General features: G+C 37.0%; 1 pseudogene; it reads right to left on the bottom strand.

The window, feature by feature from the left end:
• Window positions 1–833: 833 nt before the first annotated feature.
• The window catches only part of LOC127194901 (55 kDa erythrocyte membrane protein-like), an 18,949-nt pseudogene continuing 1,448 nt past the window's right edge, over window positions 834–18,334 (bottom strand).

An 18,334-nucleotide genomic window follows, 5' to 3' on the forward strand; every position in this document is an offset into this window, starting at 1 on the left:
GAGAGCTAGAAGTTGTAGAAACACTTTTGGTTTAAGTAAGGGTGAAGGAGAGATAAACCTGTTTTTTGTTTAGATCACAAGTGGGGGATAAGAAAATGACTTGTAAGAGAGCAGGTGATGTTTATCCCCTTAGAAGTCGAACCACCGTGTGGGGGAGATTGGTTGTTAACCAGCTGAAAAACATCCTTGAACAAATTCTGAGAGGAGGTATAAATGTGAGCCAACACCAAAGGCAGGGCCTTTGGAGACTTGGGATAGTTTTGGCTGTTCATCACTCCACTTTGAGATGCTCCTAGAAAGAACTGCTGTGTTCTGGTTGTCCCAGCTTCCAGCAGAAGAAATCCTGCTGATTATACCAGAGCTGTTCCTCAGAACTGATATCCTTATGGTTCCATTACTGTATTCTTTAATTTTCTTTTCCTATTGTTTAGGGTAGTCAGGTTATAAGTTGGTTGGCTAGTAAGTTCGTAATAAAATAGAATTGCTAAGAAAATTGAGCCTACATAAGGGGGATGGCATTCTAAATGCTAGGAACAGGTTTGCCAATTCTGTAAATTTAGTAAACCCAGGAGACAGGCACCCAGTGTGGAGAACTGCAATGCAAGCCTGGTAAAAGGCTTGCTGTTATTTCTTTTTTCTTTCTTTCTTTATTATTATTATTATTTTGTTTTTTTTCTTTTGGTTTTTTTTTTTTTTTTTTTTTTTTTCAAGACAGGGTTTCTCTGGGTAGCCTTGTCTGTCCTAGACTCACTTTGTAGACCAGGCTGGCTTCGAACTCACTCACAGCAATCCAACTGTCTCTGTCTCCCGAGTGCTGGAATTAAAGGCATGCACTACCACAATTTTTTCAGAATATTGTCAATACTATTATTCACCAAAAAGAGGTCAAGGTAGTGAGATGCTGACTACGGATGACCTCAGAGTCATTCCACAGATGCTACAGACAGACCTTCAGTGTGTGCATCCTGATCAGTAGGTGTGATGAACGCAACGAAATGTGAAAGGCCATCTTCAGAGACTGGGGCTCAAGGTCAAGGATGGCAATCTTGTCCTACTTATGAATCTGGTGAGCTGTTTCAAATTTTGTGCCAAGCATGTAGCCCTGATAAGCCGCCAAACTGCATGACTTTCTTGTCAGAAGATGTTCCTTGTCATCTCCTCTGTTGAGATGAAGTGATACTCCTTCGCATCTTTTTCGCTCTTCCTTGGCGGCCGTGTTGTATGGGGTGGGGGGGCGGGGACACGGAACACAAACTCTTCTGAATTCCGACTGAGCAGGGCATTCTCACTACGGCTGTGATCCAGTCCACTGGCTCCAATCAACACCAGGGTCTTCCTCTTGAATGCAGGGAGCCGAACAACTTCCTGCTGGAAACAACAACCACCTGTTCAAAAATTGAACTGTGCTTAGCCAGATACTTGTCTTTATACTTCTTCCCAGCGGGATCACAACTTGGCACGTCACTTGGAGGCGACTGAGTCACACTTGGCACTCTCCATTCCTGCAGCTCAGGAGGAGGACTCAGCCCTGCAGACCCCTTGGAGGAGTCCTCAACCAGACCCTGCCACCAATTGCTGCCATCTTTGTTGATGCCTCCTTGCAAGGGATAAGATTGTTGCTTTGGGTATCGTAGTCAAAGTGTACGCTCATGAACATCTGTAGCACAGAAAGCCGGCTCTGCCGATTCGGAATTACTTTAATGGGATCACTTCTTTGGTTTCCTTCATTGCCTTCTGAAGCTGGTCTACTGATTGATTAGGCACATTTGTACCATTTGATTTCTAGGATCTCCTCCCCCACATGAAGGGAGCCTTGTCTATAAATCACAGTCCACGATTGTTTTTCATTCAGCTTAGAAGTGTTTCCCATGGGCTCTTCTGTGATCTTCTTAAAGTGTATGAGACAAACTTTCTTTGACTCCTGACCTTTAGCATAGCCAGGGCTACCTGGCTTTGCTGTACATGTCCTCAGTGTCAACATTCAAGTGACTCAGTGCAGTCTCTGGCCAATTGTGGTTCTGTAGCAAGTTCTCCAGATAGAGGTCTGAGAGTACAGTGCTTTTTAAAAACACTTTCTTTCTTTCTTTATTTTTTTCTCTCTTCCTTCCTTCCTTCCTTCCTTCCTTTCTCTTTCTTTCATTTGTTCTTTCCTTCCTTCTTCCTTTCTTTCAATTTTTTTCTTTTTTTTTCTAAGACAGAGTTTCTGTATGTAACCTTGACTGTCCTGAAAGTCACTAGGTAGACTATAGTAGCCTCAAACTCAGAGATCTGCCTGACTTTGCCTCCAGTGCTGGGATTAAAGGAGTGCGCCACTACTACCCATGAAATATGTTTTTATTTTACGTTTTCTTTACTATCACATATAGTATTCACTAGTTGTAGAGTTAGAGATTGATGTGGTTTTTGCAGTTTCAAGAAACTAACAATATCCTGCTGTATAATTTTCTAAGCAGATTAGTCCTATATTAGATGTACTCAATAGTTACCCTGGTTCCTTACTTTGTAGCTTGTGTTTTTTTTCTTTAATCTTATGTTTTCATTGTCATTATCTTTCATTATTGCTTTTAGTGGTTTTATACTGCGTCATATTTTGGGTGTTTCATATTATTCTGTTGGGAATGTGTTTGGTTTCCTATGTCTGAGTTATTAGCTTTTTCAAATTTACTAAACTCTTGAATAGTATTTATTCAACTATCATGTATAATATATTCTGGGATTTTTTAAGTTAGTCATTTAAAGTTTTTTTTCTGTTTACATTGTTTATTTTGCATAGTGTATTTGGCTATGCTCTCATACTCAAAACTTTCTGATCTGAATAATGTGATTTTATCTCTAATGCTACATTTATCTACTTTGTTATTTTCTCTCTTTGATTCCTTTTATAAATATTCTTTTTATTTTTACAGCATATTTAGTAGCAAATATGAAGTTTCTGTCTGTTCTTTGTTCAGAGGTATCATGTCCTTGTTTTCACATGTCTAGTCATTTTTTTTTCATGTTAGACACTATAAATGTTATATTGTTTGGTCTGCGGATTTTAGTTTTCTTGAAAATAAAGTGATACATGAAATTATTGTTTAATTTTCTTGTTTATCACCTTGCTCTGTCTTAGATTTATTTTCTTAGGTTTCTTTTTCTTTTAATATTTTATGATAGATATACTATGGCTTTTATTCTTCTCTGGGGTTAAGTTTATGATAATGGCACTGTATAGCCTGTCCTGAGTCACTGTCAAACCCATAAATTTAAATTTAGGTCTCTCCACTTTGGTTAGTTAAAATGTAAATATATACTATCCCCACGTGATCTAGAATTATTCACTTCACAAATCACAATAATATTCTTTTCCTCCAAATTATTTTCCCAGCCTCAAGGTGTCTTATAATAACAAAAAAATCATCATCAAAATATGAAAGTGTGTGGGACTTCTATGGAGCTCAATGGAGGTAGTTATTTGATCTCTCTCTCTTCAGCTGTGATAGGCTGCCATCATATGCTATGAAAGGTAGAAAAATCATACAGTGTACCCAACCTGTGTCTTTTGTTTGTGTATCTTGTTGTCCTAAGCTATCAGTGATTTAATGTCTGAGAATATTCACTTCATGTATTCTGTTGGGTTATGTAGTTCCTTATTACACAGTATGATGTGATGTCTAATCCGTTTACTTTCTCCTGGACAGAAACGGAAAGCCATAATTTTTTTTTTTTTAAAAAGTAAATTTTAAGATCATTGAAACTAAGTTTTAGGGATTATTGAGTGACAGTCTTCCATTGAAAAATTTGTTTGGAGAAACCTAAACAGCTGAAAATGAATGGAACAGTCAAGGGGTAAATGAGATAAGTTTTGATAGTCTTTGTGACACAAGTGTGTGCTTTTATTATTGATAAGCATAAACTACTAAAATTGAAATACTCCCTGAAAAATTTCCATATTTTCAACCAACAAAAATAAAAACATTTGTTTATGAAAACAAATTTTGAGTTGTTTTTAATGTAGTAACTCCTGGTTTATATATTTTGGCAAAGCTCAATAAAGAAAAGAACCAAAAGATAAAGTGAAAACAATAGGAAGAGAAGACATAACTACACTTAAAAAGCTGATTTGGCTGAGAAAATACACAGTATGTATGGATCAATAAAGGACTGGTTTTAAAGAAAAATAACCCTCTAACCAAGATATTCAGAAGTGAATTACTGAGCTACAGAATCTTGTCCATACAACTCTTGAAACACTCAGTTGATGTGACCTGAAACTCCCTGTGGAGTGAAGTGAGAGGAGACAGCAGGTTCATGGGAAGGAAGGGAGGTCAGACTTACCATGAGTAAAGCTTGAAAGTAATGAAGTGCAAGTCAAGTCCTGGAAATGAAAACAAAAGCAGTTTTGCTATGAGGAAGAGTAGTATAAAATAAGACAAAAATATAAAGTAAATTGGGGCCAGATTACATAGGCTTTTGAATTCCAGGCTGAGGGTTTGCTGCTCTTTTTGGTTAAAAATGGGGAGTCACAGAAGGTTTTTGACTAGGGGAGTGAACTGACCCTTAGGTCAATTACTCTGGCTGCAATGTGTAAAGTAGATTGGAAGAGGGAGAGAATAAAAGTGAAGAGACACCCTGGGAGGCTATTGAATTAGATCAGGTGACAAGTAATGAAAACCTCAACTAGGATAGTAGCAGGAGGACAAGGAAGAAAAGGATGAATTCAAGCGATCTTTCGTGGGTCAAATATGTTGGGTTTAGTAACTAATGAGACCTGAGAGAACTGTTAAAAAAGATTTCCGAGATGTTCAAGCCAGAGTTACTGAGGAAACGATGAAGTAGGGACATTGGATGAAAAGCAGTTTGAGTGATTGTGGGTATGTATGGGTGGCTATTGATGGTGATTTTGTGTGTGTGTGTGTGTGTGTGTGTGTGTGTGTGTGTGTGGTGAAGGGACTTTAGTGGGGAGCAAGTACTGAGATGGGTATTGATATACTCCACTTGTAAGTAATGAACGGTAGCCGTTTTCAAGAAAAAATTAGGGAAATTCTAGATTTAAATAGGCTATAGTTAACTTACAGTTGATTCTCAAACAAAACAAGACAAAAAACTGAACAAATCCTAATACCTCTCAAAGGTAATTTTTTTTTATTAATTTATTCTTGTTACATCTCAATGTTTATCCCATCCCTTGTATCCTATCATTCCCCCCCCCCCATTTTCTCATTATTCCCCTCCCCTATGACTGTTCCTGAGGGGGATTACCTCCCCCTATATATTCTCATAGGGTATCAAGTCTCTTCTTGGCTACTTGCTGTCCTTCCTCTGAGTGCCACCAGGTCTCCCCCTCCAGGGGACATGGTCAAATATGAGGCACCATAGTACGTGAGAAAGTCATATCACACTCTCCACTCAACTGTGGAGAATATTCTGACCATTGGCTAGATCTGTTCATAGCAGCCTTATTCATAATAGCCAGAACATGGAAACAGCCTAAGTGTCCCTCAGTAGAAGAGTGGATAAAGAAACTGTGGTACATATACACTATGGAATACTACTCAGCTATTAAAAACAAGGAATTCCCGAAATTTGTGGATAAATGGATTGAGCTAGAAGTGATCATAATGAGTGAGTTAACCCAGAAGCAGAAAGACTCAAATGGTATATACTCACTTATATCTGCATACTAGCCCAAGGGGCATGTCCCATGAAAGCCTTCACTTACCAAGAAACTGGGACAGAGGGGAAGGCATCCTATTGGGACTCTATATGAGAGACGCATGGGAGAATAGCAAAATAAAAGGATCCAGAGGGTCCTAGAAATCTACAAGTAGAACAATATGATAGGCAGATTTGGGCCCAGGGGTCCCGCTCCAACTAAGGCACCAGCCAAGGACAATACAGGAGGTAATTTTTAATCATTTGTTTGACAACTATTTAATTTAGGAGTACCATGTGTCAAGAACAGATCTATGTACTGGCATATGATTGTCAATAGAAATAACATCCCCCTTATGTTAACCTAGTCTAATGGGAAAGACATAGTAAAGGCACTTCTATAATATACATATTATATAATACACATACATATGATGTCACACATATCACTTTAACTAAACCTCATTGTTATGGAAGAACATAACAATAATTCTTCCAAATGTGGGATTTCAAAAGAGATCATAAATGAGCATCTAGCATAGCTCAGCCATTGCTTGGAAGATATTGATTGATAAGAACCACTGCACTGATGTCAGGCTATGAGAGAAAAATTAATTTATATGAAGTTTAAAGTGTTGGAAACTTGGTAACTATTTGCTATTGCAGCTAGTGCTCAGTATATTGAGTAGTATAGTCTTCTATGAATTTGTGTGCCTCCAGGAAGCTCATTGCTATTTGGCGACTTTAATCCATAGACATTATTGCCAGACTTCCAAGCAAAGATGGCATTGGCATAGTCAATGGGTACAATCTCATTGCTGATCCTTAGGAGCCCTACAGAAATAAGTAAAACAACTTGTTGATGCCATTTATTAAGGATTCTAATATTTACCAGGCAAATACTCTTAGTTGTGGAGTGGTTTTTGCCTTGGAATGACAGTGGGTTTCTGGTTCAATTGTCCTTATGTGATATTATTTCCAGGGATTCATGCATGAAATATCTATTACAGCTAATTATCTCTTGGCCTACTTCTGATAGAAAACACAGCACTAATTCATGTGCTTATGAAATAATTTCTAATAAAACCACTTATTAAGGGATGATTTTGCACTGTTTATGGGTTCCATTATTTGAATCAGCTATTATAATATCTTACCAATAATTATGACTTTTTTTTTAGAATATAAAATTCTGTTTAAGTGTACAAGAAGTTCATTTCTCACCGTAGATTCCATTAGAAGAGATCATATTTTGTGTCTGGATCAAAAAAGGCTTCAAAGCCTTCACCATCCTTATCCCATCAGAATCATACATGGTTAACTCAAACAGGCTGTGGTTGGAAACCCTGTTTGATACCCACTAACTCTTGGACAGGCTCTAGGCATTTTTCATAATTCTTCCAGCCTCAAGTAATAGCAGTTACAGTAACTGCTCTCTCCTGGCTTCCCTGTTATTCTCTTCTCCACAAGGCAGATAGGGTGATCCAGTTAAAATGTTGAAGTCAGATAGTTTTTTTTAACTTTGCCCAAAGCTTACCAATGGCTTCTTTTAAAAAATCTTACTCAGAACAACCATCAGTATGCCTAATGGTCTACAAGGCTCCATGAAACTGGAAAGCTGTCTGACCCCATTTTTTGTTCTTTCTCATTCTCTGTTCTCATCCAACAACTTCCATGCTAGTTTTCAAAAATTTACAATGAAAAGATGTAGTTTGAAAACAAACCTGCATTTTTTTTACCAGTACCGTACTTGTGATTCATCCACAAATTAGGTCATATTTCTCATAATCTTCTAACTAAACTCCTATCAATGCCAATTATTGTATTTTTATCATTCATGTATTGTCATCATAATGTTATTCCATGTTTAGAGCATCCCTAAGAATCAATAACAGTGGTTTTGGAGTGCGTTTGATATCACACTGTGCGTGTGCAAACCCTGTCCAATTACTTACTGAATATGACTTTTAGTAAGCCATCAACCTGTGTTTCAGTTTTCATGTTGTAAAGACAGAATTGGAAGAAATGTGTAGAAAGGTGCTGTAGTTAAGCAACACCTCAAATAGTATCCAGCATACAATAAGCAATAAAAAGATATTTGATAAATATTTTTAATAAGAATACAATCGCAACTATGTCTCAGTTTCATTATTATAAAATAGAAATAATAATATAGGACTTATTTGTAGGATCATTGTGAGAATTAGATGAGAGAATGCATGGATAATAAAATGTGGCAGTTGGTAATCTTTTAACAGTTAGCTGAAAGTGTCTTTAGCATCGTAAGGCGTTGGATATTTGGACAGATTAACTGAGTTCTCCAAGGTTAAATAAGTTGTGACTGAATCAGATCTATATACAACACTACCAGGTTCAATATGGCTTCCTCAACAACCACTTTAAAAAGTTGTAAGTATAATTTTTGCTTAGGAGTCTACCAAGTAAAGCATAGGTACCTTCAATTTCCTTTTCTGTAATATGTAACAACAGGAGGTCTTAGGTGTGTTCGGCTTTTAAATCCACTTGTTAGTATTTTCTTTTCTTGCAATCTATAGATAGATCCATATTTCCAGTCTAGAGTTCAGATATATCCCCACACAGACATGGACTCCTTGGAAGTTACAACTCAGCCCTGAATCTCTCCTGTGTGGACCGTTTATTTTATGGCCTTCATTCTCAGCTGCCAAATGTCATCACAAGGCAGCAGCGCTCTTGCTGATGGAAAGGCCTGAGGTCAAAAGACAAGTTCAAATGCTGTATCTGGAGATGCCAATTCCATGTAGCTAAAATCTTCATACAGAGCAGAACTGCACTCAGTCCCATCCTTTTGATTTTTATTTTTATTCATGATATTTTATCTATAATTAAAAAAATAGGGGTGGAAGCTATTAGAGGTCACTGACATAGCCACGTAATCTAGATTATTTCTAGGTCGTTACCTTATTTCTGACCCTTCATTTGCCCATCACAATTAAACAGTAATAAACTGTGTTTAAGAAAAACCAAACCAAACAAAATAGTGATTGTAAAGCATCTTTGTGGAAAGAAAGAAAGTATGCTTAGTAAGTTTTAGAATGTTTTATGTGAAGGCATATGTAAACTCTTGTGGAATGAGACTAAGACAAATGTTTTCATACCAAGTGGGCAGCTTGTTTTCTTTTCTGCTGATGAGAACACACCCATAGGACATATTTAAAAATATGTGTGTAGTTCAGTTACATTACCATTGGCAAGAGATAGGAGGTCACAGAGGCCAGCTGTCAGTCAACATTCCATTTTTTAGCTGTTTCACACAACCTATGATCAGCCAGGAAATGTATTTGTTTCAACAAATGTACACTCTTACCTTTTTCATTCTGCTGAATGCAGTGCTCTTCCAGAAAAAGTGACAGGATTTGAACATCCGGAGTAATAGCCATCTGAGTGGTGTCTCTATTTTCTAAAACAAGTTCATAAAAAAAGCAAAGCAATTACTCAGTTCAGAGAAAAAGGACTATCATAAGGAAAAAGTATTTTTAAATGCACTTTCCTATTAATGTTATATGATGCATGTAATGGTTTATAATTACAGAGAAGTCAGGGGTCTTTTTCAGAAACACAAAATGAGTCGTCAATTGAATTTTATTTTGGAGCTACTTGGTGGTCCTTTATAAATAGGAGCTCTTTAAAGGTGAGTCATTAGGGAAAAAGGAAGAAGAAAAAGCACAACGAGTTTCTATAATTTTTTTTATCTGAAACATGCATGCATATATAAAGAAGCAGAGTACAAAGATGTGCATGAAACAATCATTGGTATAAGCTGCTGACTACTTTAAAGTAACATATTCATGAGTAATGCCTCTATAGTCATAAATTCTATGACAGTAAAAAGCTAGAGGGATAGCCTTGGAGAAACCATATTCAATGTGCCAGTCCTAAATACTGCAAGGCTAAAGTTGAAGGAAACAGCAATTGATTCAGCTTGGCACATAGGAAAATTACATCCAAGTATAACATGGCCCTGTTGTTCTAAAGCATGCATGGATATTGAGTAGAATTGTAAGGACATTTTTTAGTAACTCTAGCCTAAATCTGATAACAACCTCATATACACTACATGAGACACTATAGCCAGCTACAACTCAGAGGCGAGGCAGCTAGCATTTGTTGGTGCCCTCAATTCACAGAGGCAAAGTGAATCTCAAAAGTGAATGTCTTAATGGTGTTTACTACCAATCAGTGGCTGAAGTGAAGAGCTCAGTGAATTGAGTCTCTCTTCCTAAAAATTGTAGAAACTTTCAGAGAGAGAAAATATAATCAAGAAAAAAGAATTGCACAAATGAAGAAATCGTTTTGAAAGAAGAAAACCAGTGCAAAGGCAACATGAAATATTTTTGAATGCGATTTTGTCATTGAGATAATGAATATAACCTCTATCCTTAGTGATTCAAAATAATGCTATCTATAATTTTTAACTATGCTAAATTGTATTTTGGTCTGTGTATCTAGTAAAAAGAAAAAAAGAGAAAAGAAGACAAGACAATGGCTGGAGGCCAAGCTGGAAAGAGGAGGGTCAGTGGAGTGTGAGCTGACCACAAGGGCTATGGGTAAATATGATCTAGATCCAATATACATATGCGTATATACATATGCGTGAACACGTCATGATAAAACCATTATTATATATAACACATGCTAATAAATCTAAACAGATTACTTTAAATTATAATGTTGACAGAAATTAAGTTCCCTAACTTATATTATTCTCTATATTTTCTTTCTTGAACAATTACTGAAAAAGAAATTTTTAAATTTAAGGAGCTTACAAATGCTAGTGCCTCCAGGATCCAGCCAGGGGACAGATGATTAAGGAGGTCTGGTAGATTCCATCCCAAAGACTTTATGTACTGTCAAAAAATGTTAGCTGACCTAGAATAACCAATTTTAGCTTTGTGGGTAGATGAGCATTGACAGGGCAAGACAGTGCAGAGGTTTCTCCATCTTGAATTCTTGCTGAAGGCATTCCAAGTTTAAATAGAATCTTATCTCCTTGATGGAGAAGGCCATGGATATTTACCCAACTCTGTTCTAGGAACCAAAGGTCAAGATCTCCTAGTTATCTTAGCTTTTGTTAAAACTGCCTGTTTGTGTGGAAAGTCCTTCAGTTAACTGTTTATCTTAAGTACCTATTTGTTCAAAGCCTCTCCTAATAACAGCTTCTGTTAAAAATTGTTTGCTTCAAACTGCCTACCCTGTGAAGCTTCTCCTGCAGGTGTAGAGGGAGATGCAGTGACCCGGTGTCTGCTTTTACATACTTCATGTTCTGGACACCTGAGGCCACACTGGGGTGTCCTGAGTGTAGTCCCAGTCGGCTGGAATAAACACTTTCAATTGGGTATACACTGTTTCCCATCTCTGCTGACCTTTCTGTCTTCCTGTAATTTCCGAGATTACTTTTATTTTAAGCTTGATTTTGTTGTTGTTGTTGTTGTTGCTGCTGCTGCTGCTGCTGTTGTTTTCTTTCTTTCTTTTTCTTTTTTTTTTTTTTTTTTTTTTTTTGTTTTTCGAGACAGGGTTTCTCTGTGTAGCCTTGACCATCCTGGACTCACTTTGTAGACCAGGCTGGCCTCGAACTCACAGCGATCCGCCTGCCTCTGCCTCCCGAGTGCTGGGATTAAAGGCGTGCGCCACCACGCCCGGCTTTGCTGTTGTTTTCAATACAGAGTTTCTTAGTGTAGCCCTGGCTGTCCTGGGACTCACTCTGTAGATGAAGTTAGATTCAAACTCAGAGGTCAGCCTGTCTTTGAGTGCTAGAACTAAAGAAGTGTGTCACCCTGCCTGACTTAAACTTGAAATTTAGTTTGTTTGCTTTTTTTTTTTTTTAATAAAATCTTTAAGTTTTGAAGTATTTGCACACTATTTTACATACATTACATATATGGACTAAGTCTTTGATTGTTTCTACTAACAACTGTGGCAGTATACTTGGTTCAAATCTAAACTTAAAACCTCCAGTGGTCCTTGGAGAACGACAAAATTGTATCTAATCTAAACTCAGAAATGCAGGTAGGAGGTTCAGATAGGCTTGACTGGGTTGTAATTCCAGTGTCTTAAACAAAACTCTCATTTACTCCTCTTGTTATGTATTCATAAGGCATAAAGGAGGAATGTTTGCTTATAGGTAGAGAAGATCAATAGAACAGATAATCTGGAACAGAAAAATACGTGTGGAGGGATGTCTTGAGTGGATGTAACAACTGTCAATAAAGTGCTGTTTAGCCAATCAGCTAGGCAGAAGGGCAGGCAGTGGAAGGTGGGTCTTCCTGGAGAGGGGAGGAAAGAGTTGGCAGTTGATGGAAGAAGGAGAGAAGCCTCTGAGGTTAAGATTAGCAAGTGCTTGGGATATTTGTATGTTATGAGATTTAGAGTAGTTTGTTTTAGTTTACGAGTAGATAACAATGAGTTTAGATTCTGCCCAGGATAGTGTTTGCAGCTTTAAAGTATGTTTCAGACTTTCTGTCAGTTATTAACTTCTTAGGCCAAACCAATACAATTTATTGTAACACACATGGAAATGGCACAATGATGCTTTAAATGGCATGCACTGCTCTCTTTACATGCCACTGAAGAAACATTAGTCAAACAAACACACAAACAAACAAAACATGGACTTCCAAAAATAGAGAACTAGCCTCTGCTTTCAGCGTCCAATGGCAAATGACAAGTCCTTTGTTTAGTATGAAGATGGGCTACACCTAATATTCTCTGGATGAACGAGGGTCATATTAGAAGACAGTCCATGGGATTTAAAGTGGGTTTTGGGTTATATAACGTAAGCTGATGTGAAGACTAAGTTCAACCATTCGGATCTGTAATGAGTCAACTTATCTCTGCAGTCAAGCCTGAATGCAATTTTGAACTGTGTTGCTTCTGTCAGCTTCCCCTATAAGAATCTTCCTAAATTCATAGAACCTCGGGGTCCTAATGAGTGTGAATACTAGGGACAAAAAAAAAAAACAAAACAAACAAACAAAAAAAAAAACCTTTGCTTGGAACTCTATCAGGTTCTGGTCTGTGAATATCCCCCTGTAGATAATATGTAGTTATTCATTCATTATTGAATTTAAAATTTGAATGCCAGTGAAGTGAACCCAGAGTCTTATGCATACTCTCTATCATATTCCATTCCCTTAGGGTGGTATTGATTTACATATTTACTTATATAAACCATAATTATGAGTACAATACAGTTCAGTGAATCTTGGTTCCTTTAATAAGTAATCAGAATGGTGGTGGTTGGCCTCAAAAACACCTTGAATATACTTATGGTAAGAAAGAGGGTGGCTTGGAAGAGTGAACCCTAGAATCTCACTTTACATAACTCTTCATGGACATTTATTGGTCCAGTTTTGTGGACATTTATATTATTTCCTCAGGGTAGAATGCCACAAACAGGCAAACTATAGTGACAAATTTTAACCACTATGCCATAGAGCGACTTGGAAAATAAGATTCCAAGTAAAGCTATGCATTTTGTTAGAAACAGGAGTGAGGTACACTTACTCATGGACTGTTGGTGTGACATTTGAACAGAGAATTTACATATAATTTGAATTCTGAAAGTAACCGATGAAGAGTATCAAGCCTGACTCCAGTCATAAAGAAAGCTTTTGTGGTCAGGATGAGAGCAGGGCTAAGAGTAAGCAGGAGTGAGGAGAAATAAGAAACTTAAATGTAAGGTCAAAATTGAAACTGGACAAGGGAAAGTTCATCAGAGGTGGTCAGTATTGCAAGGGTTCAGATTTGATGGTATTTAAGTGATGCTCCAAGAAGAAGGGCTTTTATCTTAAGCATTTGCTATTCAGTCAAAGGGAACCTCAGAGTCTTAAGAGTCTGCCAAGTGTTGGAGGGACATCTCACTGTCCTTATGATGAGGTCCTTTCCCTTTGAGTGGATAAATTCAGCCCAATTCCCCATAGGAATTTACAGCTGTATTGGGATACCTGGCTCCCTGGGTGTCTCAATTTGAAGAGGGAACCTCATTACAAGTGATAGAAACCATTTTGTTATGGCCCAATTGTCGTGGCGAATACAGCCAGAAAAGTGGAAATCCTAAATATTGACAGATTACTTTTAGAAATAAAGTTTAAAAGTGTGCTTCTGTAAAACACCATCTCACAGCACAGTAACTGTGTTGAAGAGGAATGCTTTAACAAAAATTACAGAGAGTGGCTGGTCTTCTTTTATAGTTTTCAGTGACTATCCAATTTCAGCTTCCTGGGGACACTGATCAGAAAAAAAAAAAAAAAAAAAAAAAAAGGGAAAAGTGAAACTTTTAGTTGAGAATTCAAAAACCACTTTCCTGTTATAAGCAAGAAATAGTTTGGCATGTGTGTGTGTGTATGTGTGTGTGTGTGTGTGTTAAAAGAAGCTCTGCTACTGTTTGTTTTCATCCATGCTATGGACTAAATAAAAAGACCATAAAGGCTCATGTATGAGTCAAGAAAGTAGATTTAATGGTTTGAATGTAGAGAGCATATATATTTTTTGTAAGCTATGTTTAGTTTTTGAAACCTTTCCTTTGGAATCAAGGTGCTTTTTTTTTTTTTTTTTTTTTTTTTTTTTTTTCATAGATGGATACAGAATAGAATAGACCTCAGGGCATGGTATTCTTTACCAAAATCTGTGGCCAAATTCTCTTCTACCACAGTTAATTGAGATCTTTATTAACTTTATGTCAGATTGTTTTTTCTTGGCTGTGATTTACAAAGGCTCTTGTGGGCTTGGAAGGTGAGGTAAATATTGTAAAAGAGTCTATAAGTCGCAGGGATGAGCAAGTAGACACAAAATATCCAGATAGTTGAAACAAGGAAAACCAAGGGAGAGATTTGTTTGACTTCAATGACCTTGGAAACGTAAATGAATTCATAGTGAACAAGTTCTAGTAGAAAGGCATAACCTAAGAAATGTGTCACCATAGTGAATTTTGAAATGTAAGCAGGTGTCACTTAAAAGACCAGTTGACATGGAGAACACTTTGAGGTAAGCCCAAACAGAACTGATACATAGCAGGTCAGAAATAGGGATCTCTTCCATACATACTAATGCTTTGTGGGATTTAGCATGTCTCCAACAGGCAAATGAGCAGGAAAAGCAAGTCTGAGGAGAGTAAAATGCCTCTTACTCCTTATTCATTACTCAGTTGTTGAATTTGATCTGGTCTCCCACCCTCTCCAAAGTCTCCAAACAGGCATATTTTTAAACCTTAGCTAAAGCTGGCCCCATAAATCACAGGCTCCATTACCATATGGATACATGGGACTCATTTAAAGAGTAAAGAAGAAAAGCCACTAAATACTTACTAAATACTTAGCTTTTTACTTATCTCCATAGTGTTCTTCAACCTGCATATTAAAAAAAATTTTTCATTAAACATCTTGGTCCTTTAAACATGGGGAATAATTTTATTTATATGGAAATATTATTACATTAATATTATTGTTATAAATATTATTATAGATATTGTTCTGTATTTCTAAACAGACAGGTTCATTAAAATAATTTTGTCTTTATTTATGATTATGCTGAGACTCACAGCCAAACTTCGAGGTGAAGTTTAGGGAGTATTATAGAAGAGTTGTTGATAGAAGGACCTGGGCAGGACAGGAGCACCACAAGAGATCAATGGAGCCAACAAATCAGGCCGGAGAAGAGGGTGCTGCAGAGACTGATGCACCAACCAAGGACAGTGTATAGTGAGGACCTAGGCCCCTTGCTCAGATGTAGTTGATAGGCAACACAGTCTCCTTGTGGGTCATATAATATGACATGGAATCTGGTGCCTATTTATTGATCACTTCCCCCTGGCTGACAGCCTTGTCAGGCCACAGAGGAAGGAGGATGCAGGCAGTCCAGATGAGGCTTGATAGGCTGGAGTCAGATGACAGGGGAAGAGAGCTCCCTATCTGAGGACTAGGGAAGGGAGGATAATGAAGGGAGGGTAGAACCAGGAGGCAATGAGAGAGGGGGTAAAGTTAGGATGTAAAGTGAGCAAATTAAAAATAAAAAAGGAATATTTAATAAATGCCTAGTATTGAGGAATTCCCTCCCTCTGTGAGACAGTATGAGGGAAGAGAATATAAATTAAAACCCGTCCTTCATGGAAAACAAACATTTGCTATAAGCTTTTGAACATCCATAAAATAGATTAATTCATTCAAGAAGAATCGAAAAATTTCAAAATAAAAATATTACCTAATCTGGGTCTTACAGTACAGATACCATTTTGTCTTTTTTAAATTAAATTAATTTCATGTACAATATTTATGTCATTGTACATTTCTATATTCCCTCCCACATCTCCTTGTTCTCTCTCAACTTCATGACTTTTACTTTTATTATTCTATTTATATATTTATTAGAGTTATAAAAATATATACACACATATATGTGGGCTGAGTCCACTTAGTGCTGATAGAGGAAGACAAATTCATCTCCCTCAGCAGTTTAATTCCCTAGAGGTAGAGCCCAGGAGATTTCTCTTATCATTTAGACTTGTCAACTGGTGTTATCCCTGCTCAGGTCCTCTTTAGGTAACCATACTGTTGCGATTTCATGGGTTTAATGACCTTGCCATAGCCAGGAGGCACAATCTTGCCACAGACTTTCTAGTCTTCTAGCTCTTCCAAAGTTAAAGTCTCCTCCGCTATGTTGTTTCCTGAGCCTTGGGCTTAAGGGTTGTGCTGTAGCTGTATCAGTTGAGGTTGGGCACCCATGGTCATTAGTTCTTTGCATTTTGACCAGTTGTGTTTTCTGTAGTAGATTATATCTGCTGCAAAGGAAAGCTTGTATAAGAATGCTTAAATGGAAATAGGGTGTACTGTCTTACTTTTTAAATCAAAAGTAAAAGTAGAATAAGAACTGGTAACTTGAGGAATTTTGCACACGATGGGCAAAGCAGCTGAACAAACAGGTGGGAAATCTGTTTTATGAAACTCACCTTACAGAATTTCACCCAATAAAAAACATAGGCCCACAGTATTAATTTTTCTAAGTCTATGCATCATCACAAAAGGCTCTTTTAATCATATTCTGAGTGCACATTTGGTTCCATTTGGACACAACTCATGAACACTAAATTTTTTATTTGAATTCCACCTTTTGACAAAGTGGGCAAGACTCCAAGCAAGCTGACATGGTTAACTATTGGTTTAATTCATATAGACCTGAGTTTTAACACAAACAACTCAAATTCACCAGAACACTACATGCCATGAAATTGTAGCCTTACTTTTTATTTGGTATTCTCAATAGAATTACGTGTACTTTTAAAAATAACATCACGAATAGATATATTTGATCACAACTCAAAAGAAATATATCTTTTAAAATTACAATAGGACTTCATTTTAATGATAATAAACTAATGAAGCAGAGGTTAGCCAAATTCTGATTTTCCAAACTGAATTCTACAAGATTATTGAAAAAAATACAGGTTTTATTAGTATTCTTAGTTCAGGTTTGGCCAGAAATGAGTATGTACACAGCAAAATCATTTCACCTTTTCCAAACAGCCATTTAAAAATTTGTTTTTCCTCATGATTTTTACAGTGTCTGTGAATGGAATTAGACAAAAAAACATTTGTTTTCATAGCCTGTAAATACAGTATGTTCTTACATTAACCAACACAAGTAAGTTATTATACTATTTATTCAATCTACCATATATCACTCTTAGTTCAAATAATATGGTAATTTTCCTTTGAGAGATATTTTGGTTGCCTAACACCAAATCCTGGTAGAACAATGTTTGCACTCTGCCTTATTTTATTTTACTCTACATTTTATGGCACATAGGTGTTTTTGGTCTGCCTTTCTTTTAAGTCTGTGGTCTGATTATGTATTGGAGCTGTGCTTATGGTTTAAACTCCTCAGGTTTATGCTGTTGCTGCTGTTTTCCATTTTGTGATGTGGTCTCTCAGTGCTGCTCAGGTTATATTTAAACTTCTGGCTTCTATTTTTTCATATACCTCAGCCTCTCAAGTAGCACTACCACACTCAAGTTACCTCCTTTGTTAAAATAAAATATTTGCGTATTGCCTTCAATAAGAAACTGTTTATTTAAACAAATGAATATTCAACTGGGATTTGTTTTTATGCTACTTGGCTGTTTAATATTCACAATAGTGATCCTGAGCAGTGTTTATCAGCACTGCTTTAGTTTGTAGAAACTGGCTACAGTCAGCTGACGACTACTCTTCCCGTGCAGAACTACTTCAGCAGCAGGATTTTACTAACTTACAGAACCACACTGTGCAGACTGTATTGTTGGATGCTAGTGTGGACCATCTCTTTGATGTTAGAGTCCCTAGGGACCAGTGTGAGAGGGTGCTGAGTTGCTGGGAAACGTAGTGTATTTAACAGCAGAGAAAAATTCATTGTGAAGAAGCTGGAGCTGCTGTACTGCTGGGCTGATGCATTTTCTAAGAGAGCAGAAGTTTGATAAAAGGACAGATAACAATGTACTGTATTGATTTATAAGGAAGACAACAGTGATTCTGGTGCCTTTTTCTTGTTTGTTTGCTTGTGTATCCTTTCCATTTGAACACGGTTTCCATATTTTTATACTGTGACCCAGACATGGATGAAATCACATAGGAAACTAAATTCTCATATTAATTTCATGTTATTTTGGAAAGCATCACTTCTAATAAGATAAATT

Source organism: Acomys russatus, chromosome 10 (genome assembly GCF_903995435.1).
Source record: "Acomys russatus chromosome 10, mAcoRus1.1, whole genome shotgun sequence".
Taxonomy (NCBI): domain Eukaryota; kingdom Metazoa; phylum Chordata; class Mammalia; order Rodentia; family Muridae; genus Acomys; species Acomys russatus.